This window comes from Phalacrocorax aristotelis, chromosome 22 (assembly GCF_949628215.1).
Source record: "Phalacrocorax aristotelis chromosome 22, bGulAri2.1, whole genome shotgun sequence".
Classification (NCBI taxonomy): Eukaryota; Metazoa; Chordata; class Aves; order Suliformes; family Phalacrocoracidae; genus Phalacrocorax; species Phalacrocorax aristotelis.
The window spans coordinates 6,675,224-6,689,818 of NC_134297.1; the positions used below are offsets into that span (position 1 = coordinate 6,675,224).

Sequence of the window (14,595 nt, forward strand, 5' to 3'; positions counted from 1 at the left end):
TGTGGGTCCCTCCCAGCTCAGGCATTCTGTGATTCTGTGAAACCCTTCCCCACCCCAGCCTGACCCCAAACCTCCGGCGCACCTCGAGGCACTTCCCCCCACACAGAAGCCCCCCATCCCCCCTGCCCACAGCTCCACCATCACCAGTAACGCCGGTGCGGCGGCTCTGCTCCCTCCCCGCCCTGGCCAAGCCTGCTCCCCGCTCACTGCAACCGCCGCCCCCCCCTACGCCGCCCCCATCCCCCGGCCCCGCCGCAGCCCACCCGCGGGAAGGGGGAAGGCGGGCGGTCCCCTCCCGGCCGCCCACCCTCTGCCGCGGCCCCGGGCCGGCGGCCCGCCCTCCCCCGGCGGCGGGGCGGGGCCGTGCAGCGAGCGGCGGCACCGCGCATGGGCCCCGCAGCCTTTCTCTGTGCCGGGAAGCGCGTGTGAGTGTGTGTGCGGGGGGCGTGAGGCGGCTCCCCCCGCGCTCGGGGCCCTTCCTCACCCGTCCTCCCCTCACCTGTAGCGGCGGCGGCCATGTCGGCGTTGGCGGCGGGACGCGGCTGGTAGGCGGCGGTCGGGGCGCCCGGGCTCGGCGCCCGCTGTGGCGGAGCGAGGTGAGTGCGGGGTGGGTGAAGGGCTGAGGGGGGAGAGGTTGGGTTTCGGTGTGTCTGTGTGTGAGGGGCTCATGTCGCGATAGCGGCCGGCACGTCGCGAAGGCGGCGCCGGCGGTGGGTGAGGGGAGGGGGCGTTTCGGCCGTTACCGCCGGCGGACGCGGCGGGTTCCTCGGGGGACTTTCGGCCTGGCCGCGAAGGGAAAGGGGAAAATAAATAAATAAATAAAGTCGTGGCTCTCCCGTGGTGTTATTTTTGCTCGTATATTTGGTGCCCCCCCGCCTTCACCCGCGATTAAACACGCGTTCAGTCGCCGTCTTCCAGAGGCAGGTTTCTGCGGTGGATAAATTCGCCCATCGCCAAGAAATTATGGGGGGAAAAGAAAAAAAAAAAAAAGAATGATTGGGATTTCAGCCCGCCTGTGCCATTCCCGTGCTTTTCGGGCGCGGGGAAAGCCGGCGTTGTGCTCGCCGGCTAGCGTGCAGCTGCCGTCCGGCTTTGTGCTTGGCCCTCTTCTCCATTGTGTGGGCTGTCCTTTGTGGTATATTTAATGGAACCCTTTTAATGCCTTGTTAGACCTTTTCAGGTGCAGCGGAGGTCCGCTTGGGTCACCCAGGGCGCTCTGCGAGCGACATCTGCGCGCTAGGAAACGGTGTGAAATGGAGGAGTGCCCGCCGCGCGTTCCGTGCGTGCGGAGATGCTTTTATCTGGAGGATCGAGGTTAGCTTTCCCACCAGATCGCAACGGGCAGGTGAGCGATGGATAGCAGTGTGGGGTCTTCTAAGGGAAGATCCGTAATGCGTTTGAACTCTGAGCAATGGCTTCAGCTTGAGGAAAAGGTATGCCCGTACCCGCCTACGTTCCTCTTTTCCTTCCGCAAACTACGCGTCCTGTGTCTTTCTCCCCTGAGAACCCATCTCGTATCGCACGCTGCTGCTCCAGACTGGACTGGTGGCTGTTGAATTGCAAGAAGGTGATGGGAATGAGTCATTTTTTATTATACTTCTGTACTTCCCACGCGTGCTAGTGCAGAAAACAGCACTTTGGACAGAGGCTCGGACAGCCTCCGCTGGGGATGGGCGTCCGGTTTGTTGTGGTGGTTGATACTGTCATTGGTAAGAATGCAATTTAGAGGAATAGGTGAAAAGGAGAGAAGGTAGAAGCTTAAAACACACAATTTTGTTGCAAGAACGAGCTATAACCCTAAAGCGCGTTATTCAAAGGTGACCATATATTCCTCTGACATGGAAGAGAATAAGTTTCCAAGACTTAAAAGACTAAGTGTTCAAGGTTTGAGCATGGGATAGATACCTTTTTCTACAGAACAGGGAAAAATGTCCCTATTCTGTGCTTATTTGGAACCATACAATTTCTTCCCCGCTGTGCACATGTCTCTTCATTCTAGTTTTGCGAAATTAGGTTAGCCATGAGTGAACAATTTATTTTGACTGGTAAGTAAAATACGCCATGTTCCTCATGGTAAAAGAGCAAGCAAATAGTTCTCCTGCTCGGACTGGTTTGTTTTCATGAAACTTACCGGAAGTTGCTTGTGCCCTACCAGGGTGCTGCCCTTGTCTCTCTGGTGGTTTTATAATGTTTGACTATCAGTGCCATGCTGCGAGAACCAAAATTTCATTCCTTTGAGGGCACGTAGCGGTTGAGATGACAAAGGGAGGAGAAATGGGGTGAGAGTCTGGCAATGTGCATTTGGTAAAAACTTATTATTTGGGGAGACAACAGAAGTGGAAGTGTTACCATAGTGTTAATTCCATGCATAAGGTACAGAAATATTGGTCCATTGCTAGGAGCAAATTATTGTTCGGTCTTTCAGCTGTGGTCTTAACCTGGGTTTTGTTTCTTTTTAAAGTATTCTTGTCAAGTTTTTGGAGGAACAAAGAGCATCTGAGGCAGGTCAGCAGGGATAGCGCTGGGGAATTGTTTTACTTTTTAGATTTTATGTATGTTTGTAGCTGGATGTTGCAGTGTTTATATATCACTTGCTGATGGATTGTGAAATATCGATATCCCAGTTCTTAATAGTCTCTCTTTCTGTAATGCAAAGTGAGGGAAACGGTGATGTCATATATTTAAGAGGGAAGGACTGCAGTGATGACTTACTGCCTGGGGAGAAGATCCCAGAGGGAGTGGAGGAAATCCAACAAAAAAAGGAATAGTGCTACTTTGGCCATTTTCCCCTGGGCTTCTGTTCCTTTTGTGAACTTTTTAAAAGGAAATGTCATTTCGCTGTTCAAATGCATTGTTTTGCATGAAGTGTCAGACCACATTATGGGGATTATCCAGTCAACTTCCCCCATTTCAAAACAAACACGTCAAACACTGCAATATGTTTATAAAAAAACTGAGTGTGTTTTTCAGGAACCCAATACACATATTTCCAGAAAGAAATGATGTTTTTCATACTTCATTATGGCTAGAAGAGTTTGTATAGGAGAGAAAAATTGGAATGGGTTCCCCTGGCCTTTGTGTCCTCTCTGCAAATAATAAGATGATGTTGGCCTCTTCATGAACTGGGGGATTATTTTCATTCGCGCTTCCTCTCAAAATATTCTTATCCGTGTAGTCGTTCCTATCTGATTCCAGTGGCGGTGACCATGGCAGGAGCTATCGTCTCACAGTTGCTGGCTCGATACCATTTTGACTGATCCCAGGGCAAGGGCAGAAAGGGAAGAAGATATAAAGAGATGGAGGAAAATTTGTAAATTTTACTTGCAAAAACCTGGACTAATTGCTCTCATGGGACTGCAAGTATGGGTGGCTTCTGTCAGGTGTAGCGTGTGCTCGTGCGGGGCCAGTTCCCTCTCTGAGCTGTGCTCTTGAACTGCAGCTCTGGTATCTGGTTTCAGCTTTTAGTGGACCGCAGCAGCGTCTTGTACCAGCAGAGCCCGTGAGCTTCTTGATGAGGGGATCGTATGATGAACGTGGTAGGTCCAATCTGAGAAGGGTCCTGACAGACCCATTCTCCTCCACCAGACTTGGGCAAGAATTTGAACTTGAAGGTGAGCGGGTGTGATGTCTGTGCCTGCAACAGCGAAAGCTGTTCAGATTCACTGTTGGGGTCTGGTAGCTGCCCTTGGGATGACCGATATCACAATATGAAAGAAACAAATTGAAGTGTTTATCAACTTTCAAAGTTTACAACTGTTGTCCTTGGAAAAACAAGTCAATTTCGTTTCTGGGGTGAAGCAGGTCAACAAGTCTGGCCAGTCGGAGCATGTGGGTTTTCACAGTGATTTCTATTCTTATGCTAATCCTTTGAACAGGCAGGGCTGTGTGCTGTTAGCCAATGTGAGAGAAGGGATGTGCTTACTGAGGACACTGAAAGGAAGCCATTTTTTATAGTTATTGTTATGCAGATTAGGTCTTCCAGCCAACCAGGATTTGGAGAATCGCATACCCTGAGGATATAATGCTGCAGGTCAGCAGTCATTTAGTAATCTGAACCGGTTTGGTTGAAACTGTTTCTTTATAGTATTAATTTTGTGTTTTGTTTGGCTTTGTTTTGTGTTCTTTTTTTTTTTTTTTTTAAATTCATGTTGTAGCTGAAAACAAATTATCTTTGGTGCTGGACAATTAAAGTTGGAAAACTTAAATTTTCAATTTGAAATCAATGTGTTGCGTAAAAAAGTGTAGGAACGCAGCAAAGCTGTCACCATCCATTGATAAGAGTATGAGCCGCTCATTTGAATCCTACTTTTACTTCTGTTGGTGACTTGCTGTGTTTCTCCCACACCTTTTTTCTGTATTGCCTCCATTTCTGCTGCGTAAGATGCTTTAGCTATTTAGATTGCCCAGTACTCTCTGTGCGTGTGTTCCTATGGCTGTGTGCGCACCAGCTGAAACCGGGTAGAATAAGTACATCTTACTCGGAACAGCTTATTTGCTTGCTGTATATTTGTTTCCTAGAGATTGCTTTAGAAATAAGAAGTTGGAAAAGTCTGAAAGAAATGCTACTGGTTGGTATTTTGTTTGTATTTTGTTGGTATAGGTGCTGCAACTGTGTGTGGTTTCCCTCCTCTAAAGATTCCTGCTCGGGTCCGTGGGGGCTTCTGCAATACAAGTCACTAGGCTGGGGCTGTTAAGCATGTAAAGAAGGCTTTGTGGATTTTATGTAAGTGGTGTTTTGTGTTGCTGGAATCTGTATATCCTTGCGTACACCAGCTTACCGTATTTGTGTGTATGTAGTGTTAGATTCTTTGCAAGTGTGTGAAATAATTAAAAACTGCCCTTTAAACTATTTAGTAAATTGGATTTGCTTTACCAGCAGTGGGACGGGAAGTTAATCGTGTTTAAGCTGATGTTGACTTTTCCAATCTCATTTTCCCTGGGAAGAAACTTTATTACCTAGTTGTTAAACGCCCAGTTAACTAGCTGCTGGTTATTTAAGCTGATAAACCACTGCTACCAGGTTTACAGTTTGGTAAATGTCGTGTATACACTTCCTTATGTTATTGTCTTGCTTTTTGATTAAACACAATGTTAACTATCATCATACTAACGATTTGGGTATATTTAGATGGTATTGTCAAGCAGGGATTCTGACATTTAACTCCTGCTGTTCACTGGTACACATGTGTAGCTCTGGACTTCATGAATTTTATAACAGATGATAATACTGCTCAGCAGCTCCTGTCTTTTAACCCGAAGTTTAGAAAATAAAATAGCCCCAAATCTCCACTTTCAAAAATCTTTGTTTTAAGAACCTATGTTTTCTTTTAGTCTTGTTCCTGTAGCTCAGTTGCAACGTTTTGAGCATGTCCTGCTGGTGTGGCTTGAAGTCACTAGTTGAAGCAACAGCTCGGTGTAAACTTCTGATCAATGAATCGTTCATCCTCTTGCCATCTCAGTCGCTTTTCCTGACGAAGAAGCTGCAGTTGCTGCCCTCCATGCCCTTCCTGGTGTGTCCAGTGCTTTTGCCTGTTCACATCTCAGCCTATAATGTTTGTGGGTAGAAAGCATTGATTTAGTGTATCCTTTATAACTCAGTAAGAATCAGAGAAAGTGGAGTTTCTCCCATTTCTGCTGTTGATTCATTAAACCAGGACCACAAGAAATTGGGAGCCTGGCTTCCTGTGGATTTCAGGGTAAAATGAAATGCTTAAATACCCCTCAGGTTATTTGTTGGATGGAGGGACGCTTGGTCAGCCACAGCCTGAGTTACGGCCTTAGATCTCCCGGTAGTGGATCTATAACATGAGGACGCATGATGCAAAGCGCTGTTCTTGGATGAACTCACCATGACAGTTCAAATTCAGCTTGTGGGTGTTATGTTAGTTTTTAAGCAGGCTTTATGCTAGTTGACCAAGTTGTCAGTTCTGTGTTACTTTTAATTCAGTCTTACTCCATCTTTTCTATCTTACAGCTAGCATGAAGTCACCAAGCAGGTGAAACTTTAGAGCAAAAGTTTGCTCGGGTGACATCATGTGCTGTGGTTCAAACTTGCATCAGTGGGTAGATCAGCAGTACATGGACATAGTAGTGGTCCCTCGGCCAAGGCCCCAGAATCCAGCTGTAGCGAAGGATGGCAGTGATTTAATTACTACTGGTAAGTTGCTTTTAAGATACAAGGATGAAAGGTGATATTCTGAAAGCTTTGTCATCACTAACTGGCAGATTGAGATAATCAGTTTTGCTAAAAATAGCTTTGATGGCAAGGCGTTAGGATCCTACAAGTGGTTTGAAAATTCTTGCTTCTTAAAGAAAACTATGTTTAATCCTCTGTGTAGCTTGTTACCTGAGATACATATATCACTGACTCAACAAATACCTGTTAAAATGTTAAAAGTTAAGGTGGTGTTTTTTAATTTCAGTAACAACGTTTCCTGGCATTTGGAAGGTGAACTTTTTGGTCTCAATACTCTGAATGCTCAAGGTGCACATGAGTGCTTTGTGGGAACAGAAAAGAGAGAATGCTTGGTGTTCTGAAAGCAGTTTAATGTTTCATGGTGCCAGTATAAAAGCAACAGTTTTCCAAATCCAAATGTTACAATTTGAACATATTCTTACCGACTTCACTGGGGACATAAGCGTGGCTGCTGTGAAGAAGAATGTAGCTGGACAACCCCTCTTTGAGCATAACTTTAATTGTTGCAAGAGCCTTTGATTATTTGCTGGGATTTACCCTTTTACTCCTTGTTATGATTCATGAATGTCCTCATTAGTTTTCATAACAGCCAGCCTATGTGCTCTAGCTTGAAGGCACAATTTATTTAAAAAAAAAGGGAAAAAGAAGAAAAAGGCGCTTTGATATCTTCTGTGTTGTGTGTTTTACAAGAAGCATCTCTGGAGAATCAACTCCCACCTGCTAGGATCAATCAATCTTTTAAAAGGGCAATTTCAGTATTTTTAAAATTTATTTTTAATTCCAAAAGCCTGTTATCCTGCTCAGCAATCCACCTTGCTTGTTTTCCCCCAACATTTATGTAGCAGACACAATCTGACAGAACCTTTACAAATGTTATGAAGAATTTCCATATCAGCTTTTCATGGAATGTGAATATATTTCAGTAGCTGCTTTCCACAGCTTGCCCTTACGATCAGCGTCTCATCCCTTACACTCTGGCTGGGATATAAACAGCAAAAATTGCTGTTTGGGTATAATTTTTTGTTTCCAGTGCCCATACGTGCTTGTATGTAATATTTTATGCTGACAGATGCAGCTTTTGCACTAAGATGGAAAATGTGTAGAATTCTAGTACAAATCCCACAAATGAATGAGCAATAGCTATAAATGTTATGTTCAGATAAAACAAAAAATTTCCTTGATACAGTCTGTAAACCAAAGCGTGCCAATCCTTCCTCGCTTCTGTGTCTATGCAGAAGCGTAATGTGTTTGCTGGAGGTTGTATCGGTAAGCAGTACTTGCTTTTTATTTCAGAAAAAGTTCTGATAATTTATTCTTGAAGTGTAAAAGAGAATCCATAGTCCTTCAGTTGAACGACGGGCAAGGCAAGCTTCAGATGTACAGTTCAATCATTGGTGACTGCTGCAGCTTATTTCATTGAAGAAACAGGAACAAAAGTTTGTTTGTAACTACTCTGGAACTGAGAACAAAGGCTGCCGGGACCTTTGAACCTTTGTGGCTGTGCATCTGAGGGAGGAATTGTTCAAGAATGGGAAAAACTGCCAGAAGACCAGAGATCTGCTTTTCCCTACATCTTTCTACAGCAGTGTTCAACGACCGCATTGAAAGGAGAGAAAAAAAAAAAAGTTAGTTAATTGGAAGACTCTCTTACTTGCTCTTCCCACCAAGCTCTGGTTTGATAATCACGTGTGTAGGAATGGTTATTCTATCACTTTTATTTCACTGAGGCAAGCTTTAAACTAATGATTGTGTGTCCTTTTTTCTTTTGGAAGAAATCTTAATGATTGATTGCATCCTTAAACATTTTGTTCCCTCTCAAATGTTCTGTGCAAGTAATTCTGGCCTATGAAGCAATTTGTTTCCCCGGCTTCCTGGTGGTGTTCTAACTTCACAACTATTTTTCATTCTGCGTTAGCTGTCTCCTCGAGGAAGACGGGAAGGAATAATCGGTGATCTGAAGAAATTGCTACTTCTCTGCAAAAGGTGTTGACTCTAACCCTCAACGTGCCAGTCTCCAGTGGGTTGTCCAGTGTGGAGGTTCTGCTTCAGGCAGCAATTTGTGTCATATCATTCACCTTCGTGAATTGTATGAGGCTTAAAGACAGGATGGGCTGTGCTGGAAGAACATATTCCCTGAATTGCTTTGTGTAGAGGAAGAGAAACCATGGTATTGAGTGTTTATTATTTTTCTTTGATTAATGACCATAACACACCAGCTGGAAAAAACACGGTTGTTCATTTATATTTCTCAGGCTGTACATGCGGCTCATAAGTGTGCTCAGGCATGCATGTAATGTTCATGTCTGTCCCTCTTTCTCTTGCTGAAGAAGTACTCGGTGCTGCTGTGGAGTAGTTGTTTGGACAGAAGGGGAAGGCTGGGGTTGCCCCACGTAGTCCCTCAGGAATTGAGTCGGGTCTGCCCTGCAACCCGCGACTCATAAGGCAGCTGGCAGGAGGTCAGCGCCATCGAAGCGGAGGCACAGTGTGAGGTCTGGCGTCGGGCGCTGTTCCGCCCGGCTTCGCTCGGTCACCGTTGGGCGGCCGCTCTCTGCATCGCTTTGCAGGGGAGCGAGGTTCGGGTGGCTGCAGCCAGCTTGGCCTGTGAGAGCATCGCTTGGGGTGTTCCCCGCTCCCCAGAAAAGCCCAGAAAGAATTGGAAAAGCTCTAGTTACCGGAAAGAGGAGAAGCAACCAAGTGTGATTTAGTTGACAGTGATTCCTCTCGCTGCTAGAGGGGAAAACAGTCCATTTCTTTTTTTTTTTTTTTTGAGTGTTAAATTGCTAGGAGTCTTCAGTCCCTCTTTTTCCCCATGATGGGGTGGCAGTCGGGCAAGTTTATGCAGATTTTTAAGTTGTAGGCTTAGCCTGCCTTTTCAGCTGTCCCAAATGACAGCATATCTCAAATGTCGTCTCTTGCTTCTTAAAACTGTTGTCCTCTTTCTACCCTTTGGCTGCAGTTTCTATAAAATTAGGCTGTTCTATAGGGAAATTCAGCTTTCTGTCTTCCAGGGAGCATGTAAATCTGGCTCCCAGGAACGCAGGAAAACTGCATGATGGTTGCCCTTGTATCTCTGAAGTTCTTTACAGTATACTAGTGGGTTGTCACTGTGCTTTTTTGCTTCCTCCTCCGTTAAGATGTACGGCAGCTTGAAATAACGCGAGTAACCTATCATTTTTTAAAGATTTTACCATAGGGAGTATTCTTTTCCTAATACTTTCAGTCATCCATACACAGAGCAATTGCAAATTGCATAAGGAAGCCAATTCATCCTTGGCTATCTAGTTATGTAGCCGTAATGTATTAATTTAGGGAGAATTTAGCTGTCTAGAACATGGCTTAGTAACTTTCTGAACATTTTCACCTAGATTACAAGAAAACTCTTTCTTGACTGCATCATTTGCTATAGGTACCCCTCACATTTCCTGTTTGTCAAATGGGGAATTTAAAAATTAAGCCACCGTTAACTTGTAAGATTAAAATTGGAAATGAAAACATATAGATCAGTGTTTTAGAAAACTTAATTTGTCAGTTCTTATCGCTAGAAAACATGTGTGTGGAGGAGGGATGCCATATGGCTGCTAAATATAACACAACTTTCTCCTCAAAGCAGTCTAAAAGGTACAGAAGTTCACAATCTGGTATCTGTGTTTTTAATAAGAATGTGCCGCAGATTTTAAGAACCTTATGAGTGCAAACTAAGGTAATGGGAATAGAGCCAAAACCTAATCCAATAAAATGTAAGTATTTCCTGCGAAGAGGTGATACTGGCTGGCACACTGGAGAGGTGCTCAGCATCTTGCAGATACTGGACCCTTTGTTAGCAATTTCTTTAAAGTGTAAGGGTGGTAGTAGCTGTCCAGGTTACGTCAGTTTTCAGTGCTCCCTACTCTCAAGGTCCAACAGCTTGTATTCTTGTTTTCTTTAAATATTTGCACTGTTACATCCCAGTGCTGGGATGCTGGAGAACTGGATCTCCTGCTGTAGCTGTTTGAATAAGATCAGGAAAATGTGGTTGTGGTGGCAAGGCTTGTGAGTAGTTATTCTGGATTTTTAATTTTTTCTTTTTAAAATTTGTGTCAATACTACTCACCTTTTGTGTTTTTGTGGAGATGCCGCCAAAATACAGATGATTCCATGATTCAAGAATACAAATATAATAGAAATATGGTAGCGTTTCTAATAAATTAGTTAGAAGTTGTACGTGTGTATGCATTTGAAGGGAGTGAAATTTAGCGATACACTGTGCAGCACGGTAGTTCTATGTAGATTTCAGTAGCGGACATTTTTGTGAAATACTTCGCTCTGTAGATTAGCCATTTTCTGACGGGAAAGTGTGTGAGGACAACAGAGCTCCAAAATAACCGTGACTACTTCCCCCCCGCCCCCCCCCCCCCCCCCCCCCCAAAAAAAAAAAAAAAAAAAAAAAGTTACCCACCACCTCATGCTGTCGCCCTCTCTCCTCTTTTTGAATGGAAACATCCAAAATAGGTATTGAATTTCTGACTTAGCAAAGCACTTTAGAATATGTCTAACGTGAGCATGTGAGTAATCCTAGGCTCTGTATAGGATAAAAGGCATTGCTGAACTGAGGCAGAAATATCTGATAGGAAAAGCTTATCCTGGAAAAGAATCAGAAGAGAAACTATATTGGTTATATTCCTTAAGGCTTTTAGAATATTTCAAAGGGATGAGTAGAGATTTACTGAAGGAGTTTTGGTGACTAAAAATGCAGTTATGCAAATCAGAGCTTGTCAGGGCAGGGAGAATTAATTTATGCACTCGAGCACATGTGCTCTTTCACTGTTTTCTCTATGAAGTTGAATTATAGACAACAAGAATGCACTTTGTTGTTCTTTAATAATAAATAACAGCGTAGCAGTTTTGATCTTCAAAGCACTTCTCAGACCTTAATTAATCTTCATAATAGTCCTTTGAGAGAATTAAAAATACTCCCTACCCTTTTGGACGAGAAACTCCTTAACGCGAAGACGGTGGAGGATTTGCCAAGGGCCATATTGTCAGTGATTGCTGGGACAGTTGCTCAGGAATCCCTGGCACTGGGTGCTTTGGCTAGCTCCTGAGGCTGTGTTGCTTCTCTCATTTATATGTTAAAATTTCCAAAAATCTGAATATATAAAGAAATGTAGTTCAAAATTCTTTGTGTAGTTTTGGATTTCCATCTGAGTGTTAACTTATGCATATGCATGTTGGAATTTCCCTTTTGAATATTCCTGTAGGCACAAAGTGATAAAGGTTTGTGTGCGCGCCGCTGACAGCAGCGTGTGGGAGCAGGTATGCAAAAATGCCTTCAGAAAGCCTGGGTCACAACTGGCAAATAAAAGGATATATGGCGTTAGAGTCTACAGGACACATAATAAATAGATAGGAAGTGTCTCTCAGTCTGCCTCGTCTAATCTTCCTAATTCTTCGTAAGGCTTAAAATAGGGAGGAGAGGAGGAATTCATGTAGGTGGTTGATTTTCAAGGTTTTTCCTAGGTAATTGTTGATTTGCGTTCTAAAACAGATTTAGGGAGTACATTTCTCTCTGAAAACCTGTAGCCTATATTTGGAAAATAAAATAAAACAGAGACTGTTCAACTCATCTGGAGAAACAGTTCAGCAGGAATGATAATCTAAAGGTGGCGATCTCTCTAAATAACCCCGTGTGACCAGAGTCTGGAGGACGGCAAAGCTTTGTTAAACATGCATTTTTCTCGCAAACAATAGGAGGGAGTATTCGGTAATAGATACAGCTGTGTGAACTTGTTATTGCTGAAGGTAGGGGAATGAAAATGCTAGCTAGCATGACAAATGCACAGATCTATTACAGTATGCACATCTCTGTTAGATTCTGACATAACAGACCCAAGGTCAAAATGTTTAACACTCTTTGTAAACTCAGAATAGTTTTTCATAAACTGGGACACTTCAAAATAAAGACTAGCCCCTGACTGGTGTTTTTATAATGAACTCCAGCTTTGGCGTAAGGCACTGTAATTCCTGCTGGAGACTGCAGCAATTTGCATGAGGAATGAACATGGAACTAGCTTGCGAAGTAGAAAGTTGACAACCCACTAAACAGGTTTGAGGAATTCTTCAGTATGAGTAGCTAAGTCAGCAGAATCTAACTCATGCCAGAAAACCCTGTTATGCATAACCTGGTGACCTTGTCATCTTGGGAGAACTTGCTGACAGCGTGAAGCTTCCAGCTTTGCTCGGGTGAGGGTCTTTTCAGCATTCCCGGCCGTGGTTCAAGAGCCCCTAATTATTTGGCACATGCATTCTGAGGCGGAATATGTGAAGTGATTTAAATGTCTTTTTTTGATTTGTTAGAAACGCGGGGACTTAAGCTGACTCAAGGGTCAATATGAATGCTGTGATGTGGTTTGAATACAAAATGCAAATAAAATGTCCATTTGGGAAAGCTGTTAAAAGTTTTTGGAGTTCTGAACTATCCAGTCTTATATTCTAAATACTGTGGAGATTTTTATTAGCAAAATTTTGCAAATACCATGTTTTTCTGTGTTGGGCTTAGGCATTCTGTTCTCCGTCACTTTTGATACAAGAGAGGAACAAATTTTGCTTTGATAGAGGGCAGAAAAATTCTAAGTTAGGAAACCTCAGCCCCATAATCTACACAATGCACGAAGCTTAAAATCTTCTCTAGGTCTTCCTCCTATGAAATGTGTTACTAGGCTTCTGGAAGCTACTCAGGTGTTCAGTGATAAATTGGACATCAGACAAGTCCGAAAATAGTATATTGTAGTTTCTTTGGTATGGTGACAATAAGGAAGAGTATCGGTAACTGAATAACCACGTGATTCTGGACCATCTGTGTCTGATAACCCATACGTGGAATCTGATGGGATAAGGCAGAGACCTGATGCCTTTCTGAAGAATATACTGCAAAAACGCTCCCGATTAAAAGTAACATTGCAGGGTATGAAAGATATTCAAACCTTTCACAAGTTTTTAAAGCTATTTTCACAGATATAGCAGCTTCAGTGAGATGACAGTAACACACAGGAGTGGTTTGTTGTGGCTTTTTTTATGCCTGGAATTAATTTCTGGGCTGAAATATGTGCATACGCACGTAGTGCTCCTGCATACCCTGACAAAAGTCTTTTTTTTTTTTTCCTTCCTGGAAGGCATTCTTCATGCTGCATCATAGAAAACGTCTTTGAGAGTGGAGAGACTATGGTGTCTTCTTAAAATAAAGTAAAATCTCATTCCTGATTAGCATTATGAGCATTACCAATACTTTACCTCTCCATAAGGACTTTCAGAAATTAAAATGGAGGAATTTGAAATGTTAATGCATGAGCATGTAGAGATGAACTCAAGATTAGCTCTTCAGCCTTCTATTTCTTGTTTTAAATTTGCTAGGAAGTTGCTAGACCAAGTGTCATATGAGAGGCTAGACAGTAACTGTGTAAGGAAGAGACATTTAAATGATCTTGCTGTTATATTTAATGTTCCAAAATATCATCGTAGGCAACTTGCTCTCTTCCCAAATGCTGCATATTCTAAATCCAACTAATCTATGTGGTGTTCAATGGCTAAGCCTTCCTTTTGGAACAACAGACCTTGAAAGCGATGCATGGATTTTTCTTTCAGTTGATTTGGAAGGTCTGAGTTCAGCTAGTCAAACAAATCAGTAACTCCTAAGAGCTCCTGAGGTTGCTCTTGTCACTTAAGACGGTGGCAAAAAAAAAAAAAAAATAAAATCTTTGCTTTTAAGTGGGGGTAGCACGTGGGTTCAGTAACTGTGCAGTCTTAGCTCTGCATGTGTCAATGGCACTAGTTTCTCTGCAGAATACATTGACGCCTTCTAGCCGCTGAACTCCTGTGTCGTGGGCTGATCTGCCTGATGTTTGAAAGGTTTAACGTTTGAACAGTGCATGAATCTTCTTGCATCGCTGCTTAAAGTAAGATAGTTCCTGTCTGTGTGGGGAAATATGGGTAAGATGTAGCTTCAGAGAATGCTTTTTGAAAGATGATTTGTTAAGGTTGTTTGCTGACTGACATATGGTATGACATACGGTGCTATTTACCACCTCGGTGCCTGAACTTACAGGGAAATGATTTTCTTCTTTAAACATTTAACTCTATTAAGTACTTGTCGACATCTTCCAACATTGTCCTGGCCAAATCAATTTACACTTTCCTTTTCTTCTGTTTGTCCCATCTGTTTGTGACTGTTTGTTTTCTTCTTTTTTTTTTTTTTTTTTAATGATGTAAATAGATTTTAGTGTTTTAAGGGCTGAGGGTCTCGGTAGCAGCTAGCACTTGCAAATCTCCCTTAACTTTTTACCCACAGCCTTCAAGGTGTTAGGTTTGTCTTACCCTCCAATGAGATGGAAATGCGTGCCAGGCCAACTAGTAGGCTGGAAAAATTC

The 14,595-nt window shown here is 43.1% G+C and overlaps 1 protein-coding gene across 1 annotated transcript in view; it reads left to right on the forward strand.

Annotated features, from left to right (window-relative positions):
- Window positions 1–357: 357 nt before the first annotated feature.
- Window positions 358–14,595, forward strand: part of ARHGAP32 (Rho GTPase activating protein 32) — a 262,702-nt gene continuing 248,464 nt past the window's right edge. The window contains exon 1 of the mRNA XM_075116400.1: window positions 358–596. The gene's annotated coding sequence lies outside the window, so the exon portion shown is untranslated. The remainder of the gene's footprint in view (window positions 597–14,595) is intronic.